Source organism: Bos javanicus, chromosome 5 (genome assembly GCF_032452875.1).
Source record: "Bos javanicus breed banteng chromosome 5, ARS-OSU_banteng_1.0, whole genome shotgun sequence".
NCBI classification, from domain to species: domain Eukaryota; kingdom Metazoa; phylum Chordata; class Mammalia; order Artiodactyla; family Bovidae; genus Bos; species Bos javanicus.
Window position 1 is genome coordinate 58,343,173 of NC_083872.1, and position 22,071 is coordinate 58,365,243.

A 22,071-nucleotide genomic window follows, 5' to 3' on the forward strand; every position below is an offset into this window, starting at 1 on the left:
GAAGTGAAGATAGTCTGAGGTCTCTGTGCAAAGAAATGAATTACTGTATAAGTATTCATGAATAGAAATAGCATGTGCTTTACTGGTTTTATTTGTGTAAGTGCACAGGGAGCCATTAAGGGAACAAGCAGAAATGTCCTTGGTGACCTTACCTAAACTACTAATTAATCTACAGTGAAATTAACTTTAGCAAAAAGAAAAAAAATTACCCAGATCTTGTGGGGCAGTGTCCACAGAGATAAGAAATGCAACCATAACAGTCATCAGTTGCTGGAAAAAAGTCAGATGGTAATTTGACAATCTGATTCTCATCATGTTTGTTTTACATGGTCTAAATGCTGGGGATCCATGATGCTTTTTGTTACTGGATGTGTGTAATATATATTATATATATATATATAATATATATATAATCTACTCAAGGAAGTCCTCCCTAGATTATTAGTTTTTAAGATGTCTTATTTCAGCAGTTAGGAGAATTAATATTTGCTTATTTCATTCTACTGATCATATAGTTCATCCACTGGTCCTATTTAAGGGTGAAGTGAAATGAAGTGAAAGTCACGCAGTTATGTCTGACTCTTTGTGACCCCATGGACTATATATATATAGGCCATGGAATTCTCTAGGCTAGAATACTGGAGTGGGTTGCCTTTCCATTCTCTAGGGGATCTTCCAAACTCAGGGATCAAACCCAGGTCTTCCACCTTGCAGGTGGATTCTTTACCAGCTGAGCCACAGGGAAGCCTAAGAATACTGGAGCGGGTAGCCTATCCCTTGTCCAGCAGACTTCCCAACCCAGGAATCAAACTGGGGTCTCCTGCATTGCAGGCAGCTTCTTTACCAACTGAGCTACTGGGGAAGTCCAGAATAAACATTTAAAATTGATAGTACTATCACCTCCCTATGGACTGTAGCCCACCAGGCTCCTCAGTCCATGGGTTTCTCCATGCAAGAATACTGGAGTGGGTTGCCATAGCATTCTCTAGGGGATCTTCCACATCCAAGGATTGAACCCATGTCTCTTGCGTATCCTGCATTGGTAGGCGGGCTCTTTACCACTAGTGCCACTTGGGAAGCCAGTTAAATTAGTAGTCATATACTGAATAATCACACTCTAAACATGCTGGTACCTTGCTAAACCCAAAGGTGTCATTCTTCTTATCAAGAATGCAGGGTTTGGGTGTATGATGCTCAGTGTACACCACTGACCAAAGTCCAGAGATTGCTCACACTCTTCCACAGTGCTCAGCAGTGCCAGCTTTTCACAAAGTTCAGGAGTTGAGAACTGAAATGTCTGAGCTGGAGTCACATGTCACAGCCTGTGCTGGCTTAGAGGCTTCTCCTCATTCAAGATAAACAGTAAAAATCCCATCCACCCTCATAGAATCATAGCCAACACTTCCAATGTGGAAATATCTTCAGATCTTTTATGAATGTGAATCAGTTATTGAGAGAGGAGGGCAGGCCCTCAAAAGTAGCAATATTGGAGATTTTACTGAGCAGAGGGAAATGGGGACTGAGGTAGGAAAGGAGAGACCTAGGGAAGCAGGGATTTATAGACAGACAGGCTTGGAGAAATGGGATCAGGGGCACATTGACATGAGTCTCTGTCTGCACTTCCTGTTTTTTTAAATTGATCTATTTTTCTCTACTATTGCCAGTATAATTTTGTTATTTTTATCAGGAGTGTTTTTATTTATTTATTTTTAGTCTGGGTCCTCTGTATTTCCATTTAAATTTTAAAACAAGAAGTCAGTTTGTAGAAAAATGATTTGCTAGGATTTTGATGGAGCTTGTTTTAAATCAATGGATCAACTTGAAAACAATTTACATTTTAGAGTATTGTCTTTCAACAATATACCTGTTCATTTAATTTCTCTTAATATTTTGCAGGTTTTTCTTTCAGGTACCTATGTGTCTGAGTGTTGGGCTGTGGGTTGTGATGGACTGGTCACCATGAGAGATCAGGAAGGCCTATTTAAGTGCTAGTCATGACTGCTCCTTCTCTGCTCAGATGCCACTTCATGTCTGGGCCACCTCTAGTCTCAAGGGAGCTGGTCCGTTGGTAGTGGCAGCCTACACTCTCCTGTGGAGCTGCACTGTGATGTAAGGGCGGGTGTGGAGAGCTCTCTTGGCTCAGGCTAGGGTGGGTGAAGGGTGGATGTGAGAAACCTGCCCGCCTCTGGTGGGTTCTCTCTGCTCTGCCTTGGTAGCAAGCAAGCACTGTGCACTTCTCCCAAGCTGAGTCCAGGCTTCCCACAGCCTTCCTATTTGTCTCACGGGCCCTCCCACTAGGCAAGGGGCTTGTCTTCCCTTGTCAGACCCCAGGGATAGGGAGCACAATGTGTGGCTCAAACTACTCACTTGCCAAGGAGGAAGCCGCCCATGTAATCTCCCCTCAGTTCCATCCCAGGGGCCCAGATCCCAACCTGATGGTCATTTATCTTCCCTTCCTACTGGATTCCTTGTGGCTCTTTCTTACAGCCTTGGTTGTCCAGGAATCTTTCCTCCTGTCTCTAGTTTTCAGTGAGGATTTCTCCACATGTATGTGTGATGTATTCATGAGAGAAGATGATTGCTGCATCCTCTTATTCTGCCACTGGATCCAATCCCCTGCAGCAAGTAAATTTTCTGAGTGCAAGGAGAGAGAGTAGAGAAATAAGGAATAGTTAAGAAATAATAAGAGTTGATCCATTAAAGATGGATCCATAAATTTTAATATCCATACAGTGTGTTATACAGAGAAACGAGAAGAGGTGGAAAGAAAAACTTGATGAAATTATAGAGAAAAAATTTTCCTTGTGGTCAATAAGCTTTTAATCACCAAGTGAAAATCAAGATTGGAAAAAAAAGGAAATATGGACAGTTTCCTTCACTGGAAATTCCTCTGGTGTGCCACATGAGTCACCCCTCACTGACTTGGAGAGGCAAGGATGAATCCAGCCAATGGGAATTCCACAGCATGGCCCAGGACCCACCCATACTGTCCAGGGAGGGCTGGACAGTTCCTGATAATTACAATTCCATTACTGGGCTTCAGGACTTGCCTCTGCTGACCTGGAAGGGCTGGTGGGTTAGAGGACTTTCCCCCTCTGACCTGGAAAGGTGCAGACAGATCTGGTCACTAGCAATTCTGCAAGGGGGTCCCAGAACCCCCCTGCTGACCTGGAAGGGTGTGGACAGATTCAGCTACTGAGAATTCTGCCAGTGGGACCCAGAGCTGATTCTTGCTGTTCTGGGATGGTTCAGATAGCTTCCACAACTGGGAAATCCATCAGTGGGTGTTGGAACCCACTGGACTGTCCCAGAACAGTGTGGATGGCTCTCCCTACTAGGAAATTCACTAGGGGGGTGCTGGGACTTGTCCCATTGTCCTGAGAGGGTGTGGATATCTCCTTCTGCCCCCACTAATAAATCTGTCAGCAGGAGCCAGGAGTTGCCCAACTATCCAGAGAGTGGGCAGAAACCTCTCATTACCAGGATATTTGTGAGTGGGTACCAGGACCCACCACATGTTCTGAGAGGGCACAGATAAACCCCCCAAGTAGGAAATTTGCCTAAAGCAGCGGCTGAAACCAGAGCTGAGCCCCAGGGGCTCTGTGACTGATGAAGAAGAGCCAAAATCTCTCCTTGTGGCTGCATGAACTGCCAACTTACACCTCTACAGATAGCTTTCTAAATTCAGCACCTGTGGAACATTAAAAAAGACAGCAAGTGCTCTTGTAGCAGAAATGGGTCTGGCTTTAGTAGCTGTTTGGTCTGTGGGTACGTACACATAAGATTAGGGATGGACTCGATAGATTTCATAGAGAAGGCAATGGCAACCCACTCCAGTACTCTTGGCTGGAGAGTCTCATGGGCGGAGGAGCCTGGTGGGCTGCAGTCCATGGGGTTTCTAAGAGTTGGACATGACTGAGCAACTTCATTTTCCCTTTTCACTTTCATGCATTGGAGAAGGAAATGGCAACCCGATCCAGTGTTCTTGCCTGGAGAATCCCAGGGACAGGGTAGTCTGGTGGGCTGCTGTCTATGGGGTTGCACAGTCGGACACAACTGAAGCGACTTAGCAGCAGCAGCAGCAGCAGCAGCAGATAGAGTTCGAGCTGACTCCATATCTCCCACAGTAGGTCTAGGCACATGACTACTGCAGTGCTGGGATCTGACATCAGTGGACCTGTACTGGTGGCCCGGTGAAAACAATGCCTGAGAATTATGAGGCCAGTTCCTGGCACATCCACAGTAAAGGCAGGACCAAGAGCAGTGCCAACAGCTGTATACTTTGTGAGCCCATACAATTGGTAAAAGGGACTACAACAGAACACATTCACATGAAAATAGCTCTGAATGAGAAAACTCAGTGTTTATACTCCCAGTATGAGTGCTCTAATTCCACCTACCTCACAGCACAGATCAGAATCACAGCTGAGAAATAGATCTGAGAATTTCTACTCCAAAAACTAGGAAGCAGACCTGCTTCTGACAGGGCAACGAAATCCGCAGAGCAAAGGGGAGGTCCTATTAAATATGCAGGGCAGGCCCTGATCACCAATCCAACTCTCTCTCAAGGGGATACTGGCACAAACCTCTAGACCAACCTTACCCACCAGATGGCAGACTCCAGAAGCAAGAGAACGGAAGATCCTACAGCCTACAGAAAGGAGACCTCATAGACAGTAAGTTTGACAAAATGAGATGACAAAGATATATGTTGCAGATAAAGGAGAAAGGTAAAAACCTATAAGAACAACTAAATGAAGAGGAGATAAGCAATCTATCTGAAAAAGAATTCACAGTCAAATTCAGACTTAAATTGAAGAAAGTAGGGAAAACCACTAGACCATTCAGCTATGATCTAAATCAAATCCCTTATGATTATGCAGTGGAAGTGAGAAATAGATTTAAGGGACTAGATCTGATAGATAGAGTGCCTGATGAACTATGGAATGAGGTTCATGACATTGTACAGGAGACGGGGATCAAGACCATCCCCATGGAAAAGAAATGGAGAAAAGCAAAAAGGCTGTCTGGGGAGGCCTTACTAATAGCTGTGAAAAGAAGAGAAGCAAAAAGCAAAGGAGAAAAAGAAAGATATAAGCATCTGAATGCAGAGTTCCAAAGAATAGCAAGAAGAGATAAGAAAGACTTCTTCAGCGATCAGTGCAAAGAAATAGAGGAAAACAACAGAATGGGAAAGACTAGAGATCTCTTCAAGAAAATTGGAGATACCAAGGGAACATTTCATGCAAAGATGGGCTCGATAAAGGACAAAAATGGTATGGACCTAACAGAAACAGAAGATATTAAGAAGAGGTGGCAAGAATACCCAGAAGAACTGTACAAAAAAACTTCACGACCCAGATAATCACGATGGTGTGATCACTCACCTAGAGCCAGACATCCTGAAATGTGAAGTCAAGTGGGTCTTAGAAAGCATCACTAGGAACAAAGCTAGTGGAGGTGATGGAATTCCAGTTGAGCCATTTCAAATCCTGAAAGATGATGCTGTGAAAGTGCTGCACTCAATATGCCAGCACATTTGGAAAACTCAGCAGTAACCACAGGACTGGAAAAGGTCAGTTTTCATTCCAATCCCAAAGAAAGGAAATGCCAAAGAATGCTCAAACTACCGCACAATTGCACTCATCTCACACACTAGTAAAGTAATGCTCAAAATTCTCCAAGCCAGACTTCAGCAATATGTGAACCGTGAAATTCCTGATGTTCAAGCTGGTTTGAGAAAAGGCAGAGGAACCAGAGATCAATTTGCCCACATCCTCTGGATCATGGAAAAAGCAAGAGAGTTCCAGAAAAATATATATTTCTGCTTTATTGACTATGCCAAAGCCTTTGACTGTGTGGATCACAATAAACTGTGGAAAATTCTTCAAGAATACCAAAATTCTTCAAGAATTCTTCTGGAATACCAGACCCCCTGAACTGCCTCTTGAGAAATTTGTATTCAGGTTAGGAAGCAACAGTTAGAACTGGACATGGGACAACAGACTAGTTCCAAATAGGAAAAGGAGTAGGTCAAGGCTGTATATTGTCACCCTGCTTATTTAACTTATATGCAGAGTATATCATGAGAAATGCTGGGCTGGAAGAAGCACAAGCTGGAATCAAGATTGCTGAGAGAAATGTCAATAACCTCAGATATGCAGATGACGCCACCTTATGGCAGAAAGTGAAGAGCAACAAAAAAGCCTCTTGATGAAAGTGAAAGAGGAGAGTGAAAAAGTTGGCTTAGAGCTCAACTTTCAGAAAACGAAGATCATGGCATCTGGTCCCATCACTTCATGGGGAATAGACAAGGAAACACTGGAAACTGTCAGACTTCATTTTCTTGTGCTCCAAAACCAGTTCAAATGGTGATTACAGCCATGAAATAAAAGACACTTACTCCTTGGAAGGAAAGTTATGACCAACCTAGATAGCATTTCAAAAGCAGAGACATTACTTTGCCTACTAAGGTCCGTCTAGTCAAGGCTATGGTTTTTCCAGTTGTCATGGATGCGAGAGTTGGACTGTGATGAAAGCTGAGCACTGAAGAATTGAATCTTTTGACCTGTGGTGTTGAAGAAGACTCTTGAGAGTCCCTTGAACTGCAAGGAAATCCATCCAGTTCATTCTGAAGGAGATCAGTCCTGGGTGTTCATTGGAAGGACTGAGGCTAAAGCTGAAACTCCAATACTTTGGCTACCTCATGCGAAGAGTTGACTCACTGGAAAAGACCCCTGATGCTGGGAGGGATTGGGGGCAGGAGGAGAAGGGGACGACAGAGGATGAGATGGCTGGATGGCATCAGCGACTCGATGGACATGGGTTTGGGTGAACTGCGGGAGTTGGTGATGGACAGGGAGGCCTGGTGTGCTGCAATTCATGGGGTTACAAAGATTCAGCCACGATTGAGTGACTGAACTGAACTGTTGTCATCCAGAAGTTCAAGTCTTCAGAGCATGAGCTGCCTGTTTTTGTTGCTTGGCCTTGCACTAACACTGTAGTCTCCTTCACCACAAGCTTGTGTCAGTAAACTGACTTTGCTGTGTGACAGGCCAGGGGTCCCAGTCTTGTTTTGGTAACAGAACCACCTACTTGATCCTAGTCAACCTCTAGAGCCAGAAATAGTAACAATCTGATGTTCTAAGATACTAAGATATGGGCTGATTTGTTGCATAGCAATTGATGAGTTGGGATTCCCTGGTGGCTCAGACGGTAAAGCGTCTGCCCGCAATGTGGGAGACCGGGGTTTGATCCCTGGGTTGGGAAGAACCCCTGGAGAAGAAAATGGCAACCCACTCCAGTACTCTTGCCTAGAAAATTCCATGGATGGAGGAGCCTGGTGGGCTACAGTCTATGCAGTCGCAAAGAGTTGGACCCGACTAAACAACTTCACTTCACTTCAATTGATGACTGAAATGAGTGCAGAGAAAGAATCAGAATTTAGAAAGTGCAGAGAAAGAACCACCAAAAATTAGAATTTAGAGAGTGCAAAAATTAGAATTTAGAGAGTGCAGAGAAAGAACCACCAAAAATTAGAATTTTGGTGGTTTCCAGGGCTCAGGAAACCTATTGGACTCTGAGGAGCCTGAATCCCATGCAAATTCTTTAAGCTGTATACTCTCGACTTTGCTCCTTTTAGAACATATATTTAATCTTGAAAAACACCAAAATTTAGATATATAAATATTGGAGAGAAAAATGAACCCAGTCCCATTGAAAATATATTTCATTTTCAAAGAACATGTTAAAATGATTGGAGCCCATAGGGAATATCTATTATGGTGAGATTCTAAAGTGGTTTTGAAGCTATTTGTTTCAGTCAGACCATTAGGAGTTTGCCATCTTGTATATTATTATGAATCCTTAAAATTACATTGTATGTGATAATTTTAAAATCCCATTTAAAGTGTAAAGAAAATGAGGCTCATGGAATTAACAAGTTTTATGAGTGACAGATCAATGGATGGACTCCACTTTTATTTTTTATTTTTATTTTATTTTTTATTTTTTTTAAAATTTTATTTTATTAAAATATAGTTGGTTTACAATGTCGTGTTAATTTCTGGCATACAGCAAAGTGATTCAGCTGTATGCGTATGTATAATATATAGTCCTTTTCATATTCTTTTTTTTTTCTCTTCTTTTTTTTTAATTCAATTTTAATTAAAAAAAAATTATACATGTGTTCCCCATCCTGAACCCTCCTCCCTCCTCCCTCCCCGTACCATCCCTCTGGGTCGTCCCAGTGCACCAGCCCCAAGCATCCAGCATCGTGCATTGAACCTGGACTGGCATCTCGTTTCATACATGACATTTCACATGTTTCAATGCCATTCTCCCAAATCTTCCCACCCTCTCCCTCTCCCACAGAGTCCATAAGACTGTTCTATACATCAGTGTCTCTTTTGCTGTCTCGTATACAGGGTTATCGTTACCATCTTTCTAAATTCCATATATATGCGTTAGTATACTGTATTGGTGTTTGTCCTTCTGGCTTACTTCACTCTGTATAATAGGCTCCAGTTTCATCCACCTCATTAGAACTGATTCAAAAGTATTCTTTTTAATGGCTGAGTAATACTCCATTGTGTATATGTACCACAGCTTTCTTATCCATTCATCTGCTGATGGACATCTAGGTTGTTTCCATGTCCTGGCTATTATAAACAGTGCTGCGATGAACATTGGGGTACACTTGTCTCTTTCCCTTCTGGTTTCCTCAGTGTGTATGCCCAGCAGTGGGATTGCTGGATCATAAGGCAGTTCTATTTCCAGTTTTTTAAGGAATCTCCACACTGTTCTCCATAGTGGCTGTACTAGTTTGCATTCCCACCAACAGTGTAAGAGGGTTCCCTTTTCTCCACACCCTCTCCAGCATTTATTATTTGTCGACTTTTGGATCGCAGCCATTCTGACTGGTGTGAAATGGTATCTCATAGTGGTTTTGATTTGCATTTCTCTGATAATGAGTGATGTTGAGCATCTTTTCATGTGTTTGTTAGCCATCTGTATGTCTTCTTTGGAGAAACGTCTATTTAGATCTTTGGCCCATTTTTTGATTGGGTCATTTATTTTTCTAGAGTTGAGCTGTAGGAGTTGCTTGTATATTTTTGAGATTAGTTGTTTGTCGGTTGCTTCATTTGCTATTATTTTCTCCCATTCTGAAGGCTGTCTTTTCACCTTGAATATAGTTTCCTTTGATGTACAGAAGCTTTTAAGTTTAATTAGATCCCATTTGTTTATTTTTGCTTTTATTTCCAATATTCTGGGAGGTGGGTCATAGAGGATCCTGCTGTGATGTATGTCAGAGAGAGTTTTGCCTATGTTCTCCTCTAGGAGTTTTATAGTTTCTGGTCTTATGTTTAGATCTTTAATCCATTTTGAGTTTATTTTTGTGTATGGTGTTAGAAAGTGTTCTAGTTTCATTCTTTTACAAGTGGTTGACCAGTTTTCCCAGCACCACTTGTTAAAGAGATTGTCTTTAATCCATTGTATATTCTTGCCTCCTTTGTCAAAGATAAGGTGTCCATAGCAAATGAAGCAATTTTAATTAAAAAAAAATTATACATGTGTTCCCCATCCTGAACCCTCCTCCCTCCTCCCTCCCAAAACCTGTGGGACACAGTAAAAGCAGTCCTAAGGGGAAAGTTCATAGCAATACAGGCACACCTCAAGAAACAAGAAAAAAGTCAAATAAATAACCTAACTCTACACCTAAGCAACTAGAAAAGGAAGAAATGAAGAACCCCAGGGTTAGTAGAAGGAAAGAAATCTTAAAAATTAGAGCAGAAATAAATGCAAAAGAAACAAAAGAGACCATAGCAAAAATCAACAAAGCCAAAAGCTGGCTCTTTGAGAGGATAAATAAAATTGATAAACCATTAGCCAGACTCATCAAGAAACAAAGGGAGAAAAATCAAATCAATAAAATTAGAAACGAAAATGGAGAGATCACAACAGACAACACAGAAATACAAAGGATCATAAGAGACTATTATCAACAATTATATGCCAATAAAATGGACAACGAGGAAGAAATGGACAAATTCTTAGAAAAGTACAACTTTCCAAAACTCGACCAGGAAGAAATAGAAAACCTTAACAGACCCATCACAAGCACGGAAATTGAAACTGTAATCAAAAGTCTTCCAGCAAACAAAAGCCCAGGTCCAGACGGCTTCACAGCTGAATTCTACCAAAAATTTAGAGAAGAGCTAACACCTATCCTGCTCAAACTCTTCCAGAAAATTGCAGAGGACGGTAAACTTCCAAACTCATTCTATGAGGCCACCATCACCCTAATACCAAAACCTGACAAAGATCCCACAAAAAAAGAAAACTACAGGCCAATATCACTGATGAACATACATGCAAAAATCCTAAACAAAATTCTAGCAATCAGAATCCAACAACACAGTAAAAAGATCATACACCATGACCAAGTGGGCTTTATCCCAGGGATGCAAGGATTCTTCAATATCTGCAAATCAATCAATGTAATACACCACATTAACAAATTGAAAAACATAAACCATATGATTATCTCAATGGATGCAGAGAAAGCCTTTGACAAAATTCAACACCCATTTATGATAAAAACTCTCCAGAAAGCAGGAATAGAAGGAACATACCTCAACATAATAAAAGCTATATATGACAAACCCACAGCAAACATTATCCTCAATGGTGAAAAATTGAAAGCATTTCCTCTAAAGTCAGGAACAAGACAAGGGTGCCCACTTTCACCATTACTATTCAACATAGTTTTGGAAGTTTTGGCCACAGCAATCAGAGCAGAAAAAGAAATAAAAGGAATCCAAATTGGAAAAGAAGAAGTAAAACTCTCACTATTTGCAGATGGACTCCACTTTTATGCAACACCAAAGCAGTATTAATTACAGTATGTGGTGGTAGCTCAGAGAAACACATTTCCTTCAGCAGATGATACAGTGAAGAGCTCACCTATTGAAAGCTACACTAATCGCAACAAACAGAGTAGAAATCATGACAATGTCACAACATTTCAGAGCACTTTTCCATGGAGAAGTCCAGGACGTTCATCCACCCACACCTGCTCTGTGGTTTGGTCTTGGCCTCTATAGCTCCTGTGGTCCTGGGAGAGGTGGGTGAAGGGCAAGGAGGCACAGGAGGCACAGCTGTCCTTGTCTGGAGCTTATGTGTTTCCCCTACCCGCAAGGCTAGAGCAGGCGAATCCCTGCAGGACAGGAGGAGGAGCAAAATCTCCACAAGGAAAAACTCTACAATGAAAATGAAGGAGAGCTGAAAGCAGGGAAAGACTGAAGATGAAGGAAAGTCAGATGAGGCAGCCGAGGAAGGGAAACCAATACATAAGGCGGGGAGCAGGGTGAGGGGAAGGCAGTTGATGAGCGGCAGCCAGATGAGGGAAAGTAAGGAAAGCACGGAGGATCTGAAGGTGAGGGAACTTCACCAGGTGAGGGCTGGTGGGAATCTGAGGCCAGCAGGGACCCAGTGTGGGCTGCCAGATGGCAGCAGGCTGAGAGTTGTGTGGCAGGAGAGCAAACAAAAAAACAGGCAGGGAAATGGGGAGTGGAGGATTCTTTAGAGCTCTCTTTAGGACTTCCAGGGGAGGCCTTTGTGCACTGAAGAGACAGTGAGAGAATATGGAGCCAAAGATTCAGGAAGAGCTAAGGACCTTCTGTTTCTGTTTTGCATATAGGGTCAATTGTATGGCTTTATTTTTATTTATTTATTTATTTATTTTTTTAGATTTCATATATGAGTGATATCACATGAAATTTGTCTTTCTCGGTCTGGCTTACTTCACTTAGTATGATAATCTCTAGGTCCATCCATGTTGCTATAAATGGCAGTATTTCATTCTTTTTTTGTGGCTGAGTAACATTCCATTGGTCTTCCCCAGTGGCTCATCGGTAAGGAATCCACCTGCAGTTCAGGAGCTGCAGGAGATGCAGGTTGGATACCTGGATCTCGAAGATCCCCTGGAGGAGGGCATGGCAACCCACAACAGTATTCTTGCCTGGAGAATCAATGGGGAGAGAAGCCTAGTGGGCTACAGTCCATAGGGTCACACAGGGTCAGACATGAGTGAAGCAGCTTAGTGTGCATGCATGCGTATATATACAAATAACTTTGCTATACTCCTGAAACAACATTTTAAATCAACTACACTTGAAAAAATAAAAAACCTAAGGAAAACAGTTTTTGTTGAATAGAGATGTACGAGCTCCATTCTGCTCAATGGGCTGACGGATGTCAGGGGAGTGAGGGGTAGAGATGGGGCCAAAGGGGTTTCAGTTCTGATTTCTCTGGTGAGAATACTGCTGACTCTGCTTTCCCTGGTAGCCAATTGCTGGGCCCTGTGCTCTAATCTAAGAAGATACTTTGCTTTATATGTCGCTGTTGTTACCAGCGTAGTACACAGTTAACTTCTTCCACTGGGTGGGAGTGTCAGTATCTGGAAAACAGCTCAAGGATATCCTTTAAAATGTTATCTATAGTCCTTGAGGAGGAACTAAAAGTCCTTGACTTTTTAAATGGCTGAACTATTATTTTGCCTTGCTTGACTGCTTTCCTTTGTTTCGGCATTTTCTCTCTTCTCTAGTTAAATTTGCTCTTGGAACTTGGGGAAGGCCGAGGAGGCTATAGTTTTTCTACAAAGAAGAGGCAAGCAGAGGACATGGAGGGGTGTGTGTGTGTGTGTGTGTGTGTGTGTGTGTGTGTGATGTGTCCCAAAAAGGCCCCATAGGGTCTTGCTTGGTTACAATACTGCTAAATGTATTGTGGGACTACAAATTTTAAGTACATGGGATATTTCTCCTGACTGTAAGGAATATTCCAATACAGAATTAGCAAAAATAGGACAATGATAGTGGGTCACATGTACAAATGCATGTCCACAGGCTTCCCCAGTCCAGTTATGTAGTTGTCATAAAGCAGTGCAGAACATGAAGTATGAAAGTAATTACTAAACTGATTAGTAAGCTGGCAAAAGCAGTGGTGAACAAGAAAACCACCTGAAAGACTGTACAGTTAATTCTAACGAGACTGGCAGCTGATATCAGTCTTTGGTTCACACACTCTTGGTAAGTTTTGGTTATAATCAATCAATATCCTTGGTGGCTTCCTATCTATCCTACTTTTAGGACCAGTATAGTCCATTAACCATTACCATATATCCGGCAGATCAGGTACTCTTTTGAGCATTACTTTCTCTTCTGGTCTTGTTTCTAGTCACAATAATTATGTAACCTTATGTCTGTGACACTGAAGTTCCACCATCTGGTGTCTGTTGTATTGGAATCCTATTGTCTCTATTGTCAACGGGGAGCCCAGTTCTAAAATGGCCTCTACTACTCCTTCATGAGAGTAGAGGACTCTCATGGACAGCCAACATTGAGTATTTCCGTGATGCCAATTCTCCTCTCATCAATGCATGATTTAGTGCTCTAAAGAATGTAGGATCCTTTTGGGAAATAGTCAGTTGATGCCTTCCCTAGTTTTGGATAATAAATTCTTTTATTTCTGCATCCCATCTTTTGGTTTCCTTGAATCTTTATTCCTTATTCTGACATGGCAGTTTCAGCATCTCTACCTTTAAAACCTAAGTTCATTATTTTACACATTCAGAGAGTCATGCCAGCAATATCTTAACATGTCCAGGTGTCAAAGTCAAAATATTAGATCCTGAATTCCTCTTTGATATCAAAAAAGTTATCCTTATGCAGCCTTAAAATGTGCACTTCTCTCCAAATTCAACATTGTCAAGATTCATTCTCAGTTCTATCAGTCCAGGTTCTGAAATCTGTTCATTTTTGGAGATTAAATCCATTTCTTTCACAACAGAAAACTACTATGAAAAATGTGGATATTAACATAGATGGAATTCTTAGAATATAACAAGAGGATATCATGGAAAACATCATCTCAATATGTTTGCATACTTAGAGAGTGGATAAATTCTTTGAATTAGTTATCTGTAATGTGTAACAAATTACCCCAAACATAGCAGTTTAAAACAACAGATACCTCACAGTTTCTGTTATGTCAGGAGTCTAGGCAGAGCTTAACTGGGGCCGGGGACTCACACGGCTCTTCTAGGGATGCAATCAAAGTATTATCCAGGACTGTCTCAGCTCGAGGGTTGATTGTGAAAGGATCTGCTTCCAACTGTACTTATATGGCTATTGTGCATGTGTGTGTGTGTGTGTGCGCACGTGCACGTGTGTATGCTCACGGCCAGTCACGTCTGCCTCTTTGGGACCCTATGGACTGTAGCCTGCCAGGCTCTTCTGTCCATGGGATTTTCCTTGCAAGAATACTGGGGTAAGTTGCTATTTCCTCCTCCAGGGGATCTTCCTGACCCAGAGATTGAACCTGCATCTCTTGCATCGCCTTTATTGCAGGCAGGTTCTTTACCACTGAGCCACCAGGAAAGCCTCATATAACTGTTGGCAGCCCACAAGTCTTCATTGGAAAAGACCTCAATGCTGGGAAGATTGAGGGCAAAAAGAGAAGGGGGTGACAGAAGATGAGACAGTTGGGTGGCATCACTGACTCAATGGACAGGAGTCTGAGTAAACTCTGGGAGACAGTGAAGGACAGGGGATCCTGATGTGCTGCAGTTCATGGGGTTGCAAAGAGTCAGACATGACTTAGGGACTGAACAGCAGCAACAGCAACAATGACAACAACAAAGTCTTCACTTGCTGTTGGCCAGAGATATCAGTCCTGTGCCATGTGGACCTCTCTACAGGATACTCACAGCATGGAAGCTGTTATCACCCAAAGTGGGGGCTTTGACAGAAAATGAAATGAGAAGAAAGCCACATACTTTTTATAACCTAATGTCAGAAGTGATATTTTCTGTTTTGTTGCAAGTCACTGTGTTTAACTCACACTTAATGAAAGGGTATTGCTTGAGTAACAGGAATTAGAGATGATAGGGAGGTATTTTAGGGGCTACCTAAGAGTGCTTACCTCAGTCTTAGCACTGATCTCAAAATAGAAAAATTGTCATAATCTATAAGGGGATGAATATGGTCAAGAAATTTCATAAAACATCCCAGGCGGTTGGTTGAAATAGCAAGTTATAACAATCATTAAGGAAACTGATAACTTACAACCTTTCCAGAGAAGAGGAGATGTATCCTCAAGTCATTGTAGCATTAGGTCAATAGCTAAACCTGATAAGGGATGTCAAGAATAGAAAATGATAGTGATCTCTCTCTCTTAAACATACTTGCAGAAATCCTGAAAGAAGTATTAATAAATGGAGCCAGTAATACACTAGAAGTATAGTGTAGTTCAAGCAAGATGAATTCATCCCAGAGATGCAAGTTTGGTTTAATATTTGAATAATCAAAACCTAAAATGAAATGATGATACTCATAGATGTAGAAAAGACATATGGTAAAATTCTGTGTCTGTTCAACAATTTTTAAAATATCTAAGCAAACCAAGAGCAGATATGCACTTTCTTGATTTCTTTAAATCAGAACCTACAGCAAATATCATAGTGAAGTATAAAATTGTAGTTTACATCTCTTTTTAACTAAATGGGAAGAAATATGTTTATCATTACTGTTAACCAATAATAAAGAATAGATTCTGATTTATAAATAGTATCTTAGTTTCTATGCTTGGATCGAATTTGTTATTATTGCATCTTATTCTCTCAAAGGACATTAATCCCATTGGTGCTGGATTGAGATTCTTTTGACAAAATGAATTATATTAGATAGATTAGAGACTTTTGAATCAGGTCTTTCAAGGACCTTCACTCCACCCCTTTTTTCCCCCTGGGAATCTGTTGCAGATGGAGGTTATAAAGGAGGTCTTTAATGTAAAAATCTGTGTGCTTGAAAGCATCTCAATTTCTCTTTGTTTTGAATTTTTTATCTTTCAGTTCCTCAGTGTGCAGAGAAATGTTTCTTAATTTAAAAATAAGATAGTCTATGTTGTATTTTAGAAGCCAATATATACTAGCAATAAGTGTGTATGTGTTTCTAACAGCAAGGGGTTAGTAATGCATTTAGATGCTCCTCCTGCTGCGGCTAAGTCGCTTCAGTTGTGTCCGACTCTGTGCGACCCCATAGACGGCAGCCCACCAGGCTCCACCATCCCTGGGATTCTCCAGGCAAGAACACTGGAGTGGGTTGCCATTTCCTTCTCCAGTGCATGAAAGTTAAAAGTGAAAGTGAAGTCGCTCAGTTGTGTCTGACTCTTCAAGACCCCATGGACTGCAGCCCACCAGGCTCCTCCATCCATGGGATTCTCCAGGCAAGAGTACTGGAGTGGGGTGCCATTGCCTTCTCCTACTGGAATGTATTTTTTCAAATGGAGATTCACTTCTGTCATCAGATGTCCAGCTTCCAGACAAAACAATGAAGAATGTGAAAGGTAAGAACTGAGTATTTTATTAGTTGAGTAACTTTCCATTTGTAACTGATGGAGAAGATATTTATGTTTTATTTATATAAAACATTTTACTCTGTATGTTTTACTGTAGAAAAGGAAAAAAATTTGTACTAGTTTCAAAATTTGTCTTTGATATTTCATTAAGAAAACCACTAATTTCTGAGATTATTTCTAGAGTGATGAACTTTCATTAGCTTGAAAATATGGGTAATTTTCACTTATGCATCATTAACTTGGCAGAGTCCCAGGTACAGGGACTAATATATTATTTAGGGCTTCTTCTCATTTTTTGATTGGGTAATATTTTTTGGATATTGACCTCCGATGAACTGGTTACATATTTTGGAGATTAATCTCTTGCCAGTTGCTTCATTTTCAAATATTTTCTCCCATCCTGAGATTGTCTTTTCATCTAGTTTATGGATTCTTTTGCTGTGCAAAAAAAATTTAAGTTTAATTAGGTCCTATCTGTTCAATTTTGTTTTTATTTTCATTACTCTAGAAGATGGATCAAAAAAGGTCTTGTGCAGTTTATGTCACAGAGAGTTCTGCCTATGCTTCCCTCTAACAGTTTTGTAGTATCCAGCCTTGTGACTGATTCCTTTGATAAAAGTCTATTTGATGGGACAGTATGGTGGAGGCAAGACTGATGAAGAAAGTCTAGTGAAATGGAGAGTCACTATTTGATGGGTATGGTTTCAGTTATGCAAAAAGAATATAATCTAGAGATCTGTGTGCAATATACTGCCTATAATGAGCAAGAAAGTGAAAGTGAAAGTGTTCATCGAATAGTTGTGTCTGATTCTTTGCAACCCCATGGGCTGTGGCTTGGCAGACTCCTCTGTCCATGGGATTTTCCATGGCAAGAATACTGGAGTGGGTTGCCATTCCCTTCTCTGGGGATCTTCCCTACCCAAGGATCAAACCCAGATCTCCCTCATTGCAGGTGGATGCTTTACCATCTGAGACACTTAGAGACATGGTACACTTAAAAATGTAAGAGAGCAAATCTCATGTTAAGTGTACTTTGTTGCTGTTGTTCAGTAGCTCAGTTGTGTCTGACTCTTTGTGACCCCATGGACTGCAGCACGGCAGGTTTCCCTGTCCTTCACCATCTCCCGAGGCTTGCTCAAACTCATGTCCATTGAGTTCGTGATGCCATCCAACCATCTCATCCTCTGTTGTCCCGTTCTCCTCCTGCCTTCAATCTTTCACAGCATCAGGGTCTTTTCTCATGAGTCAACTCTTTACATCAGCTGGCCAAAGATTGGAGCTTCAGCTTCAGCATCAGTCCTTCTGATGAATTTTTCTGCTGTATCCCTAGACACAATATTCATTTGTGGATGTGAGAGTTGAACCGTAAAGAAAGCTGAGGGCTGAAGAATTGATGCTTTTGAACTGTGGTGTTGGAGAAGACTCTTGACAGTCCCTTGGACAGCAAGGAGATCCAGCCAGTCAATCCTAAAAGAAATCATTCCTGAATATTCATTGGAAGGACTGATATTGAAGCTGAAGCTCCAATACTTTGACCACCTGATGCAAAGAACTGACTCATTGGAAAAGACCTTGATGCTGGGAAAGATTGAAGGCAGGAGGAGAAGGGGATGGCAGAGGACGAGATGGTTGGATGGCATCACCAACTGGATGGACATGAATTTCAGCATGCTCCAGGAGTTGGTGATGGAGAGGGATGCCTGGTGTGCTACAGTCCATGGGGTCACAAAGAGTCAGACACAACTGAGTGACTGAACTAAACTGATCCTTAGCAATTCATTGTGAATGTCCAAAGAATTGAGATATTTACTTGGAAAACCACAGTATTGTTCAGTAAATTTAACACTAATAAAATAATTTTATCTAATTCATTATCCACATTTCCATTTGTCACTGACACAGTAATGTAATTTTCCCCTTCCTTTTGCCAAGTATCCAAATTGGATAAAATATTGCATTTATTTGTCATGATTCTTTATTCTCTTTTATTTGGAACATCATATGTGTATTTTTTTTTAAGATAGGCATTTTCGTAGAATTCAGTCTCTCTTCATCATCTTTTTCTAATAGAATTTCCTCAGTTTGATTTTCTCTGATGGTCCATCATAGTTAAGCTCAGGTTATTTATCCTCGGCAAGAGTATGAAACAGATGATATTATATTATTCTCACAGAGACAAGTCTGATCACTAGGTCTGATCATTATTCCATTTATCCAGTATATAATCATTCCAGTTTCCTTGGCTATTAAATGTCTCTGAGAATATACCTTAGGACCATGAAAGTATTCTGCTTCTCAACAAAAAACACCCCTTGATTGTGCATTCTTGGCGTTTTTTGTTTGCCTGTTTCCATCTTTCAGTTCAGTTCAGTTCAGTAGCTCAGTCGTGTCTGACTCTTTGCGAGCCCATGAATCAAAGCACGCCAGGTGTCTCTGTCCATCACCAACTCCCGGAGTTCACTCAGACTCATGTCCATCGAGTCGGTGATGCCATCCAGCCATCTCATCCTCTGTCATCCCCTTCTTCTCCTGCCCCCAATCCCTCCCAGCATCAGGGGTCTTTTCCAATGAATCAACTCTTCGCATGAGGTGGCCAAAGTATTGGAGTTTCAGCTTCAGCATCAGTCCTTCCAATGAACACCCAGGACTGGTCCCTTTTAGGATGGACTGGTTGGATCTCCTTGGAGTCCAAGGGACTCGCAAGAGTCTTCTCCAACACCACAGTTTAAAAGCATCAATTCTTTGGCGCTCAGCCTTCTTCACAGTCCAACTCTCACATCCATACATGACCACAGGAAAAACCATAGCCTTGACTAGACAGACCCTTGTTGGCAAAGTAATATCTCTGCTTTTTAATATGCTATCTAGATTGGTCAGAATTTCCTTCCAAGGAGTAAGTGTCTTTTAATTTCATGGCTGCAGTCACCATCTGCAGTGATTTTGGAGCCCCCAAAATTAAAGTCTGACACTGTTTCCACTGTTTCCCCATCTATCTGCCATGAAGTGATGGGACTGGATGCCATGATCTTAGTTTTCTGAATGTTGAGCTTTAAGCCAACTTTTTCACTCTTCTCTTTCACTCTCATCAAGAGGCTTCTTAGTTAGTCTTAACTTTCTGCCATAAAGGTGGTGTCATCTGTATATCTGAGGTTATTGATATTTCTCCCAGCAATCTTGATTCAAGCTTGTGTTTCCTCCAGTCCAGCATTTCTCATGATGTACTCTGCATATAAGTTAAATAAGCAGGGTGACAATATACAGCCTTGATGTACTCCTTTTCCTATTTGGAACCAGTCTGTTGTTCCATGTCCAGTTCTAACTGTTGCTTCCTGACCTGCATACAGATTTCTCAAGAAGGAGGTCAGGTGGTCTCGTATTCCCATCTCTTTCAGAATTTCCCACAGTTTATTGTGATCCACACAGTCAAAGGCTTTGGCATAGTCAATAAAGCAGAAATAGATATTTTTCTGGAACTCTCTTGCTTTTCCCATGATCCAGTGGATGTTGGCAATTTGATCTCTGGTTCCTCTGCCTTTTCTAAAACCAGCTTGAACATTTGGAAGTTCACGGTTCATGTATTGCTGAAGTCTGGCTTGGAGAATTTTGAGCATTACTTTACTAGCGTGTGAGATGAGTGCAATTGCATGGTAGTTAGAGCATTCTTTGGCATTGCCTTTCTTTGGGATTGGAATGAAAACTGACCTTTTCCAGTCCTGTGGCCACTGCTGAGTTTTCCAAATGTGCTGGCATATTGAGTGCAGCACTTTCACAGCATCATCTTTCAGGATTGAAATAGCTCAACTGGAATTCCATCACCTCAACTAGCTTTGTTCTTAATGATGCTTTCATCTTTAGTGATTGCAAAAGACTGTTCCAATGCCAGCCCTCTTTCTCATCTACCAGCTTGTCCTTGGCATTCTACTATAAGCAAGAGCTTTTCCTTTTCATCGACTTTTACTTGATCCATTTATTGTTCATTTGTACAGATTCATGCATTCCAAGTTTTCAATGGGTTATAATTCATTGTTGTATTTAATAATCCTGATCCTCAAAAGGTCTCCCATTTTCTCAGACATGTTTAAGCTGACTTCTGTAGGCCTTGAGACAAGCTCCCATTTATTATCTAAGGATTTCCTTATCTTCTGGCATAATAAGATGTTACATGTTCACTTTTTACCTCCTCCATTCAGCCCTAGTTGGCCAAAGTTTTAGGGAGTCCTGGTTCATTTTAATGAGACACAAATATGGACTGTACATGAGCTCAGTGTACTGTGGTATCTTTCTTCTCAGCCATTTTAGTTGTCTGAAGACATATATAGAAGCATATACACATATACTATACTACAGCATAAAAATATCCCCAGATATAAGCATACAAGAGCCTCTTGATGAAAATGAAAGAGGAGAGTGAAAAAGCTGGCTTAAAACTTAACATTCAAAAAACTAAGATCATGGCATCCAGTCCCATCACTTCATGGCAAATAGATGGGGAAACAATGGAAAGAGTGACAGACTTTATTTTCTTGGGCTCTAAAATCATTGTAGATGGTGACTGCAGCCATGAAATTAAGACATACTTGCTCCTTGGAAGAAAAGTTATGACCTACATAGACAACATATTAAAAAGCAGAGACACTACTTTGCTGACAAAGGTCCGTCTAGTCAAAGCTATGGTTTTTCCAGTAGTCGTGTATGGATATGAGAGTTGGACCATGAAGAGAGCTGAGCACCAAAGAACTGATGGTTTTGAACTATGTGTTGAAGAAGACTCTTGAGAGTCCCTTGGATGGCAAGGAGATCAAATCAGTCAATCCTAAAGGAAATCGGTCTTGAATATTCATTGGAAGGACTGATGCTGAAGCTGAAACTCTGATGCTTTGGCCACCTGAAGTGAAAAACCGACTAATTAGAAAAGACCCTGATGCTGGGAAAGAGTGAAGGCAGGAGGAGAAGGGGCCAGAGGATGAAATGGTTGTATGGCATCACTGACTCCAATGGACCTGAGTTTGAGCAAGCTCTGGGAGTTGGTAATGGACAGGAAAACCTGACGTGCTGCAGTCCATGGGGTAGCAAAGAGTTGGACACAACTGAGGGGCTGAATTGAACTGAACTGATGTTGGGTGCATAAATATCTACAAGGGTTATATCCTTTTGTTGGACTGACCTTTTTAACATCTTTTTTTCTCATTCCAGGTTTGTTTTTTTTTTTCTTAAGGTCTATTTGTCTGATGTAAGTATAGATACCCCTGCTTTCTTTTGGTTTCCACTTTCATGAAATATTGTTCTGCATCCATTCACTTTTGTGCTGTGTATGTCCATAAGAGTGAAGTTAAATTTTTGTAGGCTTCACACAGTTGGGGCTTTTTTCTTTTTAAAGATGTATTCACCACTCTATTTTTAAACTTTAATAGAAGTACAGTTGATTTACCACTCTGTGCTTTTTGATTGGAGAAATGTCCATTTACACTTAAAGTAATTGTTGATAAGTATGGATCTACTATTGCCATTTTGTTAAATGCTTCTTTCTGTTTTGCAATTCTTTATTTTCTTTCTTCTTCTCTTCCTTTGTAATTGGGTGATTTTTCTGTAGTGATATACTTAGATTCCTTTATCTTTTGTGTATGTATTAGAGAGTTTTGCTTTGTTTTCCATGAG